Raw genomic sequence first — 14,404 nt, 5'->3', positions numbered from 1 at the left:
TCAGTTAAATAACTCTTCAATCATTTCTGTGAATATCGTTGATTTTCACGGTCTTGTAGTAGCAGATGCTCGCTGTCTTAACTGAGCATGCTCAGTGTGTGTTGCTCTGCCTTGTCCTAACTGAGCCTGCTCAGTGTGTGTTGCTCTGCCTTGTCTTAACTGAGCATGCTCAGTGTGTGTTGCTCTGCCTTGTCCTAACTGAGCCTGCTCAGTGTGTGTTGCTCTGCCTTGTCCTAACTGAGCCTGCTCAGTGTGTGTTGCTCTGCCTTGTCCTAACTGAGCCTGCTCAGTGTGTGTTGCTCTGCCTTGTCCTAACTGAGCCTGCTCAGTGTATGTTGCTCTGCCTTGTCCTAACTGAGCCTGCTCAGTGTGTGTTGCTCTGCCTTGTCCTAACTGAGCCTGCTCAGTGTGTGTTGCTCTGCCTTGTCCTAACTGAGCCTGCTCAGTGTGTGTTGCTCTGCCTTGTCCTAACTGAGCATGCTCAGTGTGTGTTGCTCTGCCTTGTCCTAACTGAGCCTGCTCAGTGTGTGTTGCTCTGCCTTGTCCTAACTGAGCCTGCTCAGTGTGTGTTGCTCTGCCTTGTCCTAACTGAGCCTGCTCAGTGTGTGTTGCTCTGCCTTGTCCTAACTGAGCATGCTCAGTGTGTGTTGCTCTGCCTTGTCCTAACTGAGCATGCTCAGTGTGTGTTGCTCTGCCTTGTCCTAACTGAGCCTGCTTAGTAGTGTGTTGCTCTGCCTTGGGAGAATCTGCTGTTGTTTTGATGCCATGCAGCACATTTGAATAGAGAAAGAGTGAGAGACTGAAATAGAAGCTATGAGAGAGAGAGAGAGGATAATCTGGCTTTACAGCATCTATTTTCTCCCATTTGGGAACTCAGACATACAAAAACACATCACACACACACCCACAACATCTGGAAGTGGTGTTAGTAATGTCTTGTCTGTATGATGTTAGAGTCATTCAAATAGCATAATGGATGGACTCTCTCTGTCTCTCTCTCTCTGTCTCTCTCTGTCTCTCTCTCTCTCTTTTGCAATGTGTGATGTTGTAAAAATGTACTTTGCTGTATTGTGGATGATGAGCTGATCTTGGGGAGTGTCCTGAGAGGATTCAGATGCTGTGAATCTGGTTACTGACCATGTTGGTCTTTGTGTTTTAATTTTCTTGTGATTTTTATTAGAGTATTGTTGAAACTCTCTCTCTCTCTCGCTCTCTCTCTCTCGCTTTCTCTCTGAGCGGAAGTGCAAGTGAGTGTACGGAGTAGTAGCGTGTTGCTTCGGTGTGAGCGAGTTTCTAAAACTTGGACTTTTTTTTGTCTTGTCCTTTTTCACATGCTTTCTGTGGTTTTATTGTTTATGTTTAGTTAGTTTTTTTAGGTGGTAGGTTTAAGTGGAGTTGTTTTTTTCTGGCAGCGGTGCTACCGGCCCAGCGGGGCAATATGGCCGCTGTGGGAGGTGGAGGGATGGTGTTTGAGAAGTTGAAACGCCGGCATGCGATTAAAGTGGCTCCGGTGGTCAAATGTTCAGTGGAGGAGTGCTGCCTTGCGGTAGGTGAACATGTGAGATATGGAAGCATAAAATCAGCATCCAGAATGAACAGTGCTGTAGTTATGTTCCTTGATAGTGTTGATAAAGTCAACCAGGTGGTGGAAAGTGGTGTGTTGATTAGGGACACATTTACTCCCATTCTGCAGCTGGTTAATCCAGCCAAGAGAATCACCATTTCTAATGTTCCCCCATTCATGAGAAATGCAGCTTTTGAGAAGGAGCTTGCAAGATACGGACAGCTAGTGTCCCCGATAAAAAATGGTCTTTTCCGGTTGCCAGTCTCCTCACTTGAAATACGTTGTGTCCCATAGGAGACAAGGTTTCATGATTTTGAAAAATAATGCGGAGGATTTGGATCTGAAGCTAAAATTCAGAATTGACAAGTTTGACTACACTGTATTTGTTACATCCGGTATGATGAAATTTTTTGGCTGTGGGACATTTAGTAAGGGGCATTTAGTAAGGTCTTGTCCTGAAAGGAGTGAGGGTAGGTCTGAGCCTCAAGGGCTGCCATCGTCCCCCGATGCTGCCGCATGCTTGCGGCAGGTCATGGATAACCATGACCAGGTCCAGGTCCTGGATGAGTGAGAACATTCACTGACAAGCGGCGCATCTCCGGCTGGAGACAGCGCTGCCAAGTCAGCACATGGCAGACAGGAGGCAAGGAAGCGAGGGGCAGGAGAAATAGACCAGGTGGTGAAACAGAGGGAGACCGAGGCTGGAGAACATAAGGAAAATGGAAGGACTGAGCAGGCAGGAGAAGGAGGTGTGCAGGTTGAGCAGGTTAAAAAACAGTGATCACATTGAGAAGGTAACAGAACTTGGGCAGATCAAAGCTGATGGCCAGGATGAGCAGGTACGGGAGGTTGAACAGAATAAAATGGAAAATGAAAACAGTGAGAACAGGGATCATAGCAAATTTGCTGGGCGAGATATGAATTGTGGTCAGAGGACACAAATACAGCAGACTGCTGTTAGAGTGGCAGAGTTTGTACTTGAGGCAGAGATGATGTTGGATGATGAAATAAAATAAAAAAAAGTCCATAAAAAGGAAGCCGACTGAGGGTAGACAGGAAAATTTTAAAGTGAAGAGGGCTTCAAAAGATAAAAAGCCATCCTCGTCTTTGTCTGATGAGAACACAGAAGAAAGTGACTGAGTTAGGTTCCTCTCCTCATACACAGGTGTACACAGAACGGAGCTATGCTTTCCTGAATATCAGGAAGTTTTTGCAGGTTACCAAAGGTTTGAGGACAGTCAAGGTGGAAAATTACTTTCCAGAATTGCAGCTTTTTGTTGACTCGGTTAAATGTTTTATGAAAAACACAGGGGATTTGGAGGTGAACACATTTACTGAGCTCAGGTTTTATAGCTAAGATCAAGGTTTTGTACATTGACATTGAGAGCGTACTTAAAATTAACGGTGGTTTGAGTGCTCCTTTTAAGGTTCAAAGGGGAATTAGGCAGGGATGTTCTTTGTCTGGAATTTTGTACTCTGGCCATTGAGCCCCTGTTGCATAAATTGAGACGTGAGTTGTCTGGAGTTGCTTTTGCTGGTCTCAGTGCAACTTTTAAGCTCTCTGCCTATGCTGATGATGTAGCTGTGTTTGTAAAGGACCAAAGAGATGTTGATGTCTTAGTAAAAATGTCAACACATTTGGTCAGATATCATCAGCTAGGGTAAACTGGGGGAAAAGTGAAGGACTGATGGTAGGAGAGGGACTGAACGGTAAGCTCATGTTACCGGGGGGTTGACATGGAAAAGGGGAGGGATGAAATATCTGAGAGTGTTTGTGGGGAATGAAACTTTTTCAAATAAGAATTGGGAGAATGTTTTGGAAAAAGTAGAAGGGCATCTTAGGAAGTGGAAATGGATTCTACCAAAACTGTCATATAGGGGTCGCATGTTAGTAATCAACAACCTGGTGTCATCAACGCTATGGCATTGATTAACATGCGTTGATCCTCCAACCAACCTCCTGGCCAAGATTCAGGCTGTGCTGGTGAACTTTTTCTGGGACAACTTGCACTGGATTCATCAGAGTGGGCTGTACCTTCCTAAAGATGAAGGGGGTCAAGGGCTGATCCATCTGGCCAGCAGGGGTGCAGCTTTCCGCCTCCAGTTCATTAAAAGATTGCTCACTGGGCCTACAGACTTAGTGTGGTGACCAGCAGCCTGTGCAATACTTCAACGTTGTTGTGGACTCGGAATAGACTTGCCTTTGTTTCTAATGGCTATTAAAAACTCAGACCTCAACAGATTGCCTAGTTTTTATCGTGGGCTAATAAGAGTGTGGAATATGTTCAAGAAGGAGAGGATGGGCTGTTCTGACTCTCTGAGCTGGCTTCCAAAAGAGCTGGTGGTGTATGGTGGGCGTTTGGACACGTTCTGCGACATCGAACCCACTGTATCAAAGCTGTTCTGCCAGGCAAAAGTTGTCACGTTGGGTCAGGTGGTGGAGCTGGCTGGGCCCAATCTTGACAACGCTGCTGCACTAGCATCTCACCTGGGAGTGAAATCTACACGCCTCATTAGTCGGGTACTATTTAACTGGAATGGTCAGCTCACAGCAAAAGAACGGGGACTTTTGGCATCATACTGTAGTGGTTTTACTCATCCCAATTGTGAGGATCCATTTCCTGTTTTAAAGGTTGTTCCTGACCTGAAAAATTGCACGGGGGCACTTTTTGATTTGGGAAATGTTCTTAATGAGAGGTTGAATGTATTTAAAGGTAAGACCATGTATAGTATGCTGGTAAAAATCCTGAATAAAGAAAAACTGAGTGGTCAGACTGATGCACCCTGGAGAGCTCAGCTGGGCTTGGGAGAGAATTGAAGCCAGTCGGGAGGGGTTTATGCAAACCACCGTTAATTAAAAAAGCTGGTGATCTGCAGTGGAGGGTCTTGCATGGCATAGTGGCGGTCAGTGCTTTTGTTTCTGTGTTAGACCCTAATGTGAATGACAAATGTCCCTATTGTGCCCAGAGAGAAAGCGTTTTTCATTGCTTTTTAGAATGTGTGAGGCTTACACCCCTGTTTCTGCTACTAGAACGTTTATTTAGATCATCTGGAGAAAGTTTTTGCAAACAGAATTTTATTTTTTGGTTCCAAATACAGCCAACGTGTAAAATATAAATGTCAACTCTTAAATTTCATTGCAGAGCAGGCAAAAATGGCTATCTGTGTGAGCCGGAAAAAAAAAAGAATTGAAGAGTGTGTAGATGTCATGTTGAACTGTTGTTCAGCAGGATGGTCCAGGCCAGGATGAGTAGATTTCAATTATTACAAAGCGATGAAAGATCTGGACACATTCACAACTTTGTGGTGTATAATGGGGTGCTGCGTTCACCCGTAAAGGATGAGCAGTGTTTTTTCTGCAGAACTCGGATAAAAAGGGTCTTACCTGGTTTTTTTTGGGGTTTTTTTTTAGTTGTTGTTGAATGATTGTTTTTTGGGATTGTTAAAAGATGCATGTTGAGTGTTTGTAATTTGACAAATATTGTTTATATGTTTAGAAAGATTTCAGGTCTGTTTTTTGTTCATTTTTTCTGTTAAATAAAGACTTGTTTTAAAATTAAAAAATTCTCTCTCTCTCTCTCTCTCTCTCGCTCTCCCTCTCTCTCTCTCTCGCTCTCTGTCCAGGTTCCAGGTGATTTGAGCCAGACATCAGACGACCCTAGCCTTTCAGATTTTGAGACGTAAGAAATGTTTTTTCCCCTCCCCCCCAATTCAAATGGCTTTATTGGCATGGCTTAACACAGGACATATTGACAAGCTAAACATTAATTAGAAAACACATTATAGCAAATAAATATATGACAGCAGAAGAAACTTAGTACAAAACAAATAAACTGTCACCAAATATAACGGCAGCAACGTGTGTCAGGTGACTGTCACTCACTTTATGTTTTTCACTTGTCACCCAAACATCTGTTACAGGCCCTGCTGGGCATGTAAACAGATGAAAGACATGTAAAGCAGGAGAAATAATGAAGCAGAGGAAACTCGTTGCCATTCGTCGCTTCTGCCTTGCCAGAAGAAAAAAACCATTTCATCTCTCTCTCTCCTTGTATCTCTCACTATGTTTGGTGTGGTATGTGAGGGTTTCGTCTCACCTGGACGAGGTTTATCAGCCTACACGGCTGCGTCTCAGGTCTCCTATGGCTATCACATCAGCGGAGAGGAGGAAGGAAGGGGAAGGCTGGAGACAACTGGCAGATTTATCTCGCTTTTCTCATTTCACTGCTCCTCGTCTTTCGGACATATCCTCCCCCTGTAACCACCTCTCTCTCTCTTTCTCTCTCTCTCTCTCTCTCTGTACTGCATGCTGGGAGTTTGGGTGTATGAGCGTGAGCTCAAGTGTTGGTTTTTCGGGGGGGGGGGGATAATTCACGGTTTTTCTACTGCTTTTCACTTTTCTATGTACATGGTAAGGTAGGAGGAGTTTACTTTTACTTCATTGCTAGTTGTTGGAAAGTGACTGGAGTAGCTGGTCAGAGTTTGTTGGTGTGCAGTATGGTGTCCCTCTCTGGCGAGGGTTCTCCCCTGTCTAGCAGACACGGAGTTAGAGCCGGAGTTGACTCGCGGTACACTGTTGGACATGTTCTCCTGGCTGTAGGAGAACAGGTCAGCCATGAGAACATCACATACGGCTCTCGGCATGAATAAAGCCTGTGGTGGCTTTTGTGCGAGAGGAGCCTTTGGTTCACCTGTTGGTTGAAAGAGGCCTGGTGCTGGACGATCTGTTTGTAGCCATCTCACCATTATTTGTGCCATCGGCACGTATTGCCATGTCAGGCGTACCTCCGTTTATCCCGAATGAGCTCCTTGAGAGAGAACGGAGTCGTTTCGGAAAGTTTGCTAGTGGGTTCGGAGCAGTTCATCTCAGTTGTGACAATACTAGACTATGGCATGTGAACTCCCTGCAGAGACAGGCGTTCATGTATTTAAATTAATCTTCACAACATCTAGAAGTGTCATTTAAAGTCAAATATGAAAAGGGTTTCTACACTCTGTCTGCAAGTTCTGGCAGTATGAAATGTTTTGAGTGTGGCGATGTCGCCCTCAAACGCTCATCCTGCCCACACAGGGAGCCCACAGCGGGCAGTAGTTCAGGTGAGCCACAGCCTGGAGGCGCTGCTGAGAGCAGTAGCTGGCAAACAGTGCAGCAGGCGGCGGGAGATACCGCAACCGGTGAGCCGCAACCTGGTATGAAGGGAAATGAAACAACAGAGCAGGACAGCAGTAATGTAAATGACGGTAATCTAAGTGATGCTGAAGCACAGGTTATGGATGCATGCAGAGACAGAGGATAGACAGAACCAGTGAGAGACAGCCACCCAGCTGAGGCTGAGAGTCAGGTCTCTGCAACAGGTGAGTCACACTATGAAAATGCCAAAAATGAAGATGAGGAAATGTTAGAGGATGATAGCCTATCACAGTTTACTGATTTTGTGTCACAGGATGATCAGCAGTCATATTCATTAAAGAAGATTAATGATTTCCTTGATGAAACTTACACCAGACAGTCTGTGGAAATAACAGATTTCTTCCCTAATGTGGACAGTTTTGTTAACTCGGTTATGAAGATTAGAAAAATGTTTGGGTATGAAGAGCTTAGTAAAGAGAAGAGGTTTCGTTTAAAGAAGATTCTAACTAAACTTTGGAAAGAAAAGCAAGGAAAGGTTCCTTTAAATGCACAAAAATAAAAATGGGTGATGCACAAAAGGTATTTTCCTCTTGGAAAGATTTCAATGTCTTCTTTTCCTTTCCTTTTCTTCTTTTTTTATGGAAAGTTTGTTGGTAGGAAGTTTAGATATAAATGGAGGATGGGATAGAGATAAGCGAGGTATGGTAGCTGAGCTGCGTAGAGCTAAAAACATACATACATGTGTTCCTCTAACCGGGGACACATAGCTCAGTAGACAGTCAGGTAGAGTGGGGAATGAATTGGACAGGCCAGTTTTTTGGGGGGGTTTTTTTTGAGCCGTAGAACCAACCTTAGTGTGGGTGTAGCTGTTCTCTTCTCACAGCGCCTCCTTTTAACAAATGTTTTGACATGTGAAGTGGAGCAGGGCAGAATCCAAGTAGTTCAGACAACAGTCCGAGAAATACCTTTTGTTTTCATAACTGTGTACGCATATAATTCTGGCACTGATCATCTGAGATTGTTAAACAAAGTGAAAGACAAACTTAAAATGTTCAATAGTAGCTCAACAATAGTAGTGGGCAGAAACTTGAATTGCAGTAGACATCCTACAGATGACAGAAACTCATCCACCGTCAGCTTCATTTCTGTCCAGAAAATGACCTCACGGATGTTTGGAGGAAACTTAACCCAGCAGTTAGGCAGTGCTGATTGGTGAAAGCTGTCGAGGGTAGTGTGAGGGCAGCCAGGTTGGATGGGATTTAGCTAACATATAACATACACACATAATTCTCATAATAATAATTTTCACATAATTAAGTCCACAATATCACCTGTTGGATTTGCAGATCACCTTTTAGTAGTGGCAGCTTCTTCCGTACTAGTTCAATTTTGACACTGTCCCTAATGGCACTTCGGTGTACGGTTAACACACGATCAAGATTTCTGTCAGTTCTTCTTTGACTTCTGGAGTCAGTAGAGGCTAAGGAAGAAAGATTTTAAAATTTTAGCTCGGTGGTAGAAGGTAGGAAAAACACAAATTATGATTTTATGTCAGCAATACAAAAACACATTAGCTATAGAGAAAATCTGCTTTGAAGAATTAGAGAAAGAAATTAAGATATTAGAAGAGGAAGGGATTATTGGAAATGATGGCAATAGCAGGATTCATCAAAGATGTGGAAGCTGGCCATAGACTTCTACAGTAGCCTGTTCAGTGCGGAGAACTGTGACTCTGACTGTGTGGAGGAAATACTGGAGAGACTTCCTCAGCTGGGTGAAATGCAGGTAGCCTCACTGGAGTCCCCCATCTCCTTTGATGACATGTCTGCAGCGGTTCAGCAGCTCGGCTGTGGCAAAGCCTCGAGTTGATGGACTTCCTTCGGAGTTTCACAAGAGGTTCTGAACTCTAATTGGACAAGACTTATGTGAAGTATTTAAAGACTGTTTGGAATCTGGAACTTTACCTTTGTTTGAGTTGTTGATGGGCTGTCCTAACATTGTTGCCCAAAAAGGGAGATCTTGGCTTACTGAAAAACTGGAGACCGGTTTCATTGTTATGTACAAACTATACAATAATTGCAAAATGTCTTTCAAATAGACTCAAAGAGTGTATGTATACTCTTGTACATTATAGACACGTACTATGTTCCTGACAATACAATCAAGGATCATCTGTTTTTGATACGGGACATAAGCTCCAGGAGCTGGACATTGGCCTTCTTTTTGTAGATCAAGAGAAGGCTTTTGATAGGGTTGATCATTATTTGTTCAAAACACTTGAAGGTTTTGGTTTTGAAAACAGTTTATTTAATGAATCAAGTCGTTGTATTCTGGAGCCAGTGTTCTGTTAAAGGTAGGCGGTGGACTCAGCCGACCTGTCTTTCTTCAGTGAGATATAAGACCGGGTTGTCCCTTATCTGGAATGCTGTATTCCCTGGCCATTGAGCCCCTTTTAATAATCTCAGGCAGGGTCTCTCAGGACTAACCTTTTCAGAGAACATCGCTAATTCAGTTAGTTTGTCAGCATACGCTGATGATGTCACAGTTTTCGTAACGAGTCAAAATTGTGTTAAAATTCTCAAGCAAAAATTGGCCTTATACGAACAAGCTTCTTCCGCAAAAGTCAGTTGGTCAAAATCTGAGGGTTTATTACTGGGGTAGTGGAACAATAAAGAGAAGCCAACATTACCAGCTGGGCTGCAGTGGAACACAGAAGGGATGAAATGCTTAGGTGTCTTTCTGGGCAGTGACCGCTTTCTCAGCAAAAACTGTGAGGGTTTAGTTGAAAAGATCAGTGCCCGATTGTCTAGATGGACTTGGATCCAGCCTCAGTTGTCCTATTGGCAGAGAGTCTTGATTGTTAATAACTTGATTGCCTCCATGTTCTGGCATGGGTTTACAGTTGTAGAACCTCCGAACATGCTCATAAGAGAAGTACAGAAGAGGCTGGTGAAGTTCTTCTGTGGAGGCATTCACTAGACCAAATTGCTGTATTGTTCATACCAGTGTCAGAAGGTGGCCAGGACCTGATTGACCTCCACAGTCGTGTAACAGCTTTTCACGTTCAAACTGTACAGCGACTATTATATCATAAACAACAGCTTTGGAGTGAAACAGCATCTGCGTTGCTTCGTAGGATTATGAACCTGAATTATGACAAGCACTTGTTCCTTATGGAATTAGCTGGCATGGAATTCACTATAATCTATAATCCGCTGATACACTGCAGGATGCTCAGCTCTATCAGTGTACAGAGGTCCCTCACAAGAGCTGGAGTTACTAAGATAGCATGTCTCGGATCAGGAGGACAGTGGAAAACGGCTGACATTTTGAGCCAAGAGACTGGTTTTGATTCTTTTGAGGAAGTGTTCAGTGCACTTCCTGCTTTCTTCAGAGAGGCACTAGGAGCAGAGTGTGGAGAGGATCAGCCAGTTAGGCAGCCTGCTTTTCCATCTTTGTCCATCCGTGCTGCAGCGGAGGAGAAGGAGGAAGTGAACGGGGCCATCCTGTCTTTTAAAACACCAGAACTACAGGACTTCTCAAGAACATCAAAGAAGGCCTTGTATGCATTCACTTTAAAGGTTCTCAACAGAACATCACTAGCCGGTGTCCAGCACTCGAAGTGGTTGAGTGTGTTGACCCCAGGTTCATCTCCCAAAGGCAGCTGGAGGTCCCTGTACAAACCCCCCATAGAGAAACACACTGCAGATCTACAGTGGCAGGTGGTATATGGGGCTGTGGCTATGAACAGACATGTGGCACATATAGATCCTAGAGCAGGGAGTCACAGTTTTTTCTGTAATGATGTGTTGAGTCTTATCTTTTGCAAAAGACCCGCCCGGTTCTTTGATTCAGGTCGACATAGGCAAATAAGAAGTCAGACGACTTCTTGCTGGTTCGTGTCATTTTATTGGCACACAACAAATAGTTCACAGGTAATGCTGCAGCGCTGGAGACGTGCCCTCGGTGCAACCGGGAGTCGTCTGCCAAATAACAGAAACACATAGTGATATATACTAAAACAACAAGGCGTGGTTCTTTTTCAGAGACAGGCGTGATCTTCTTCTTCTTGGTTTCCTTTCGTCACTGTCGGTCCCGTTTCCCTCATGTTGTCTTGCAGGTGTAGCGCGTGTCCTAATCAGGTTTATGTGCATGGCGTTCCTGCTCCAAGGCCGTCCTAATCAGGCCGGCGTACACAGACTCCCTGGCCATCCTAATCAGGCCGGCGTACACAGCGTTCCTACTCCCAGGCCCAGCTCCTTTAGATGAAGAAACTCTACAGCACTTGTGGCTCAGCTGTCCCAGATTGAGTCCTCTTTTCTCTGTACTGCCGCAGTGTTTCAGATTTAGGAGAGGTTTTCTAAGACAGCCTGTTTGTCTTTGGTCCGAGGTACAGGGCAGCACAGTGCAGACGTGTCACCGTGGTTAACTTTCTGATAGGTTAAGCACGAATGAGCATTTGGCTTAGTAGAAGAAACAAAATGAAGGCCACAGGGTCCACAGAAGCTACTCTCATGTTCAGGGGTCTAGTGGCTGCTCGGCTGAAAATTGAGTTCACATATTACAACTTGGACGAATTTGTTTCTGGGTGGGGACATGGAGTTGTTCTGAGCACTGTAGAAAACCATTTACTTGTTCTTAACTTTTGAAGAAGTGAAGGTGTGTATCTTTGTTTGTGCTGTGTTTGGGGCTTGTTGTTCAATATGTGCAGGAGTGTCTGTTAATGCTAGTGGTTTTTAATGCAAATTAAAAATTGGACCATTAAATCCTTGGTTAAAGGTCAAAGGTCTCTGTCTGTCTGTCTCTCTCTCGCTCTCTCACTTTTTAGTTCTTTATAAATTTGACTGTATGACCTGTTATGGGGATTGTTATAAGTTATGACAGAGTTTTAAAAGTGGTCCTGTTGGTTTTTCCCCAAAGCTGGTTCATATGAACAGGTTTTGATGCATTCTGTTTGGATTGAGGGTGATGCTGCGTCCCATGCTGTCTTTGTTTGTCCAAGTACCACGTACTCACACGCACATGTAGGGACGCCCGACCAAGCCGGAAGTAACGCGGGGATTTGAACCGGCGACCCCTGTGTTGGAAGGCAACGGAATAGACCGCTACACTACCCGGACGCCCCCATCAGTGGTCTTTCTGTTGTAGCCGGCCACACAAAACTGAACATTGACCCCCTTTGCTAAATGGGGGCTATCAGCTTGCAGCTTCTACCAAATGGGACATGAGCGTCCACATAAAGACTGATGCCCGTCACAAACTTCACCACCTTAACCTCCCGTTACCCTTTCATTTCTGTTTTCATTGTTTGTTATTTTTAATATACTTCTTGCTATTTGATCTGTCTTGTTGTGTAGCTCTCTAAATGTCTTTTCATACCTTTATGTAAAGCACTTTGAGGTGCTTTTGTGCATGAAATGGGCTATATAAATCAGCTGGCCGTGGCGAGGGTGGGAATTAAGGCACAGCTGCTTCGATGTGTGCAGATGTGAAGAGGAACCTCTTCGCCGCTGCCAGAGAGAGCATCTGTTAAGGGAAACTGCAGGTAGTGTGAATGCCTCAGTAAACCGACCCGCCGTGCCCCGTCATTAACGCAAAGTGATGGCACGGCTTCATTGACTCCCATTAGTGAGAGAAGGCTCTAGAAGGCGTTACCGCCGCAGAAAATCCCTGCTATAACAGATCATTAAGAGGAAACAAAGGGCTCTGAGGAGAGCCCCGTCTTCATGGCAGTGTGTTGATTGGTGAGCAGAGGTGTCTCTGTTTAGATCCAACAGTCTCATTCTGAGCTGCTGTGGCTCAGGACTGCCAGACTGGTGGTGTCACCATAGCGACGTGTATCCCAGTTAAACACAAGCTGCTGTCAGACTGGGAACCCAGGCTTCCGACAGCTGGGAGCCCTGCTAATTTTGTCAGGTGAGGGATGCTGCTGGTCTTGGTTTGGAGAATCGGACATGCTAGAGAGCATCGGTTATGTAATGCATGTATGTATTGCTGACAGATGATGGAGGGCTTCTGAACCTGTTCAGGGTTGAATTCACTGAAACAGATCTGATGGAGACACCTTGATTGTCTTTATTTTTTGCAGCTTTAGAAAGTTTTGCTTAAAATTCACTAGACACTTGGCCGGGCGTCCCTACAGGCACAACTGGCCGTGTCTGCAGGTGGGAAGCCGGATGTGGGTATATGTCCTGGTCGCTGCACTAGCGCCTCCTCTGGTTGGTCGGGGCGCCAGTTCAGGGGGGAGGGGGAACTGGGGGGAATAGTGTGATCCTCCCACGCACTACGTCCCCCTGGTGAAACTCCTCACTGGTGAAAAGAATCGGCTGGTGACTCCACATGTATTGGAAGAGGCATGTGGTAATCTGCAGCCCTCCCCGGATCAGCAGAGGGGGTGGAGCAGCGACCAGGACGGCTCAGAAGAGTGGGGGGTAATTGGACGGGTACAATTGGGGAGAAAAAGAAAAAAAAATTCAATAGACGATTGAATGGACCAATCATGATGTAAGTTTGACAACAGTTTCTCAGTTGGCACACTGGCGAGATTTAACCTTGAGGCGGATACTTTCCAGTTTACACGTAAAGGGGTAAGGAACTGCCGTTTTCAGGGTTATGTCAGGACAGGAAGCCGCAGGACATCGTTATCCACACTATTCCCCCCCCTTTTTTTTCTCCCCAATTGTATCCCGCCAATTACCCCTCTCTTCCGAGCCGTCCCGGTCTCTGCTCCACCCACTCTGCTGATCCGGGGAGGGCTGCAGACTACCACATGCCTCCTCCCATACATGTGGATTCACCAGCCACTTCTTTTCACCTGACAGTGAGGAGTTTCTCCAGGGGGATGTAGCCCCCGAACAGGTGCCCCGACCGACCAGAGGAGGCGCTAGTGCAGTGACCAGGACACATACCCACATCCGGCTCCCCACCCACAGACACGGCCAGTTGTGTCTGCGGGGATGCCCGACCAAGCCAGATTATACATACTATTTTAAATGCTTAATACTTTGACCCAAAAAAACTTACAGGGCCGAGTACATTTATTTGAACCATGGACGAGCCAAGAGGGGAGTCAGTACCTCCAGCTTGACGTAGTATTTCACTCCACCCATTAGGTAGAACTGTTTACACAAACCGTTGGACAAACTGGTATTTGCAAATCTGGATTATTGGCAGCAAATATAACAAAACGGCTTCTGCTGAATGCACAGTTCGCCTTTCAGTGTTGCCCCCCCTCCCCCCTTTGTTTAAACCTTCCATTGACATTCTCTGAAACACTGTGTGTAGCCATCGCTGTTGATGGTGCCGCCACCGATGCTAACAACCATGGCGGCGGGTGTGTTTTGTGTTTTCCCAGGGCTCACCGTGCACTCATCAACGTTTGGATCCCCTCCGTGTTCCTGCAGGGCAGAGCCGCCAATGCCTACCACGTCTACCAGGTACCGACCCCCCCACACGACACATCCGACGGGGATGGCTGGGTGTTCATTCGTTGACCTCTTGTCTGATAACGGGACAAAAAAATGGGCGTGGTCAGCTCATTTGGAGACACACACACACATCCCTAACTCTAAAGATGATTCACAAACAACCCAAATTTTAACCTACACTAAGCCCAATTCTGATGCTTGATTTTAATACTAGACCTATATATACTAGACCCATAACCCCAGTTGTACCCCTGGTCCTAAGAAGGTGTGGATGAGAGGGAG

At 45.4% G+C, this 14,404-nt stretch overlaps 1 protein-coding gene across 1 annotated transcript in view; it reads left to right on the top strand.

The window, feature by feature from the left end:
- snx29 (sorting nexin 29) overlaps positions 1-14,172 on the top strand; it is a 150,190-nt gene extending 136,018 nt beyond the window's left edge. Inside the window, exons 16-17 of the mRNA XM_056297356.1 lie at positions 5,189-5,244; positions 14,050-14,172. The gene's annotated coding sequence lies outside the window, so the exon portion shown is untranslated. The remainder of the gene's footprint in view (positions 1-5,188; positions 5,245-14,049) is intronic.
- Positions 14,173-14,404: the final 232 nt, after the last annotated feature.

Source organism: Lampris incognitus, chromosome 17 (genome assembly GCF_029633865.1).
Source record: "Lampris incognitus isolate fLamInc1 chromosome 17, fLamInc1.hap2, whole genome shotgun sequence".
NCBI lineage: Eukaryota > Metazoa > Chordata > Actinopteri > Lampriformes > Lampridae > Lampris > Lampris incognitus.
Note: the sequence above shows the minus strand (reverse complement) of the source record. Positions and strands in the feature narration are given on the sequence as shown.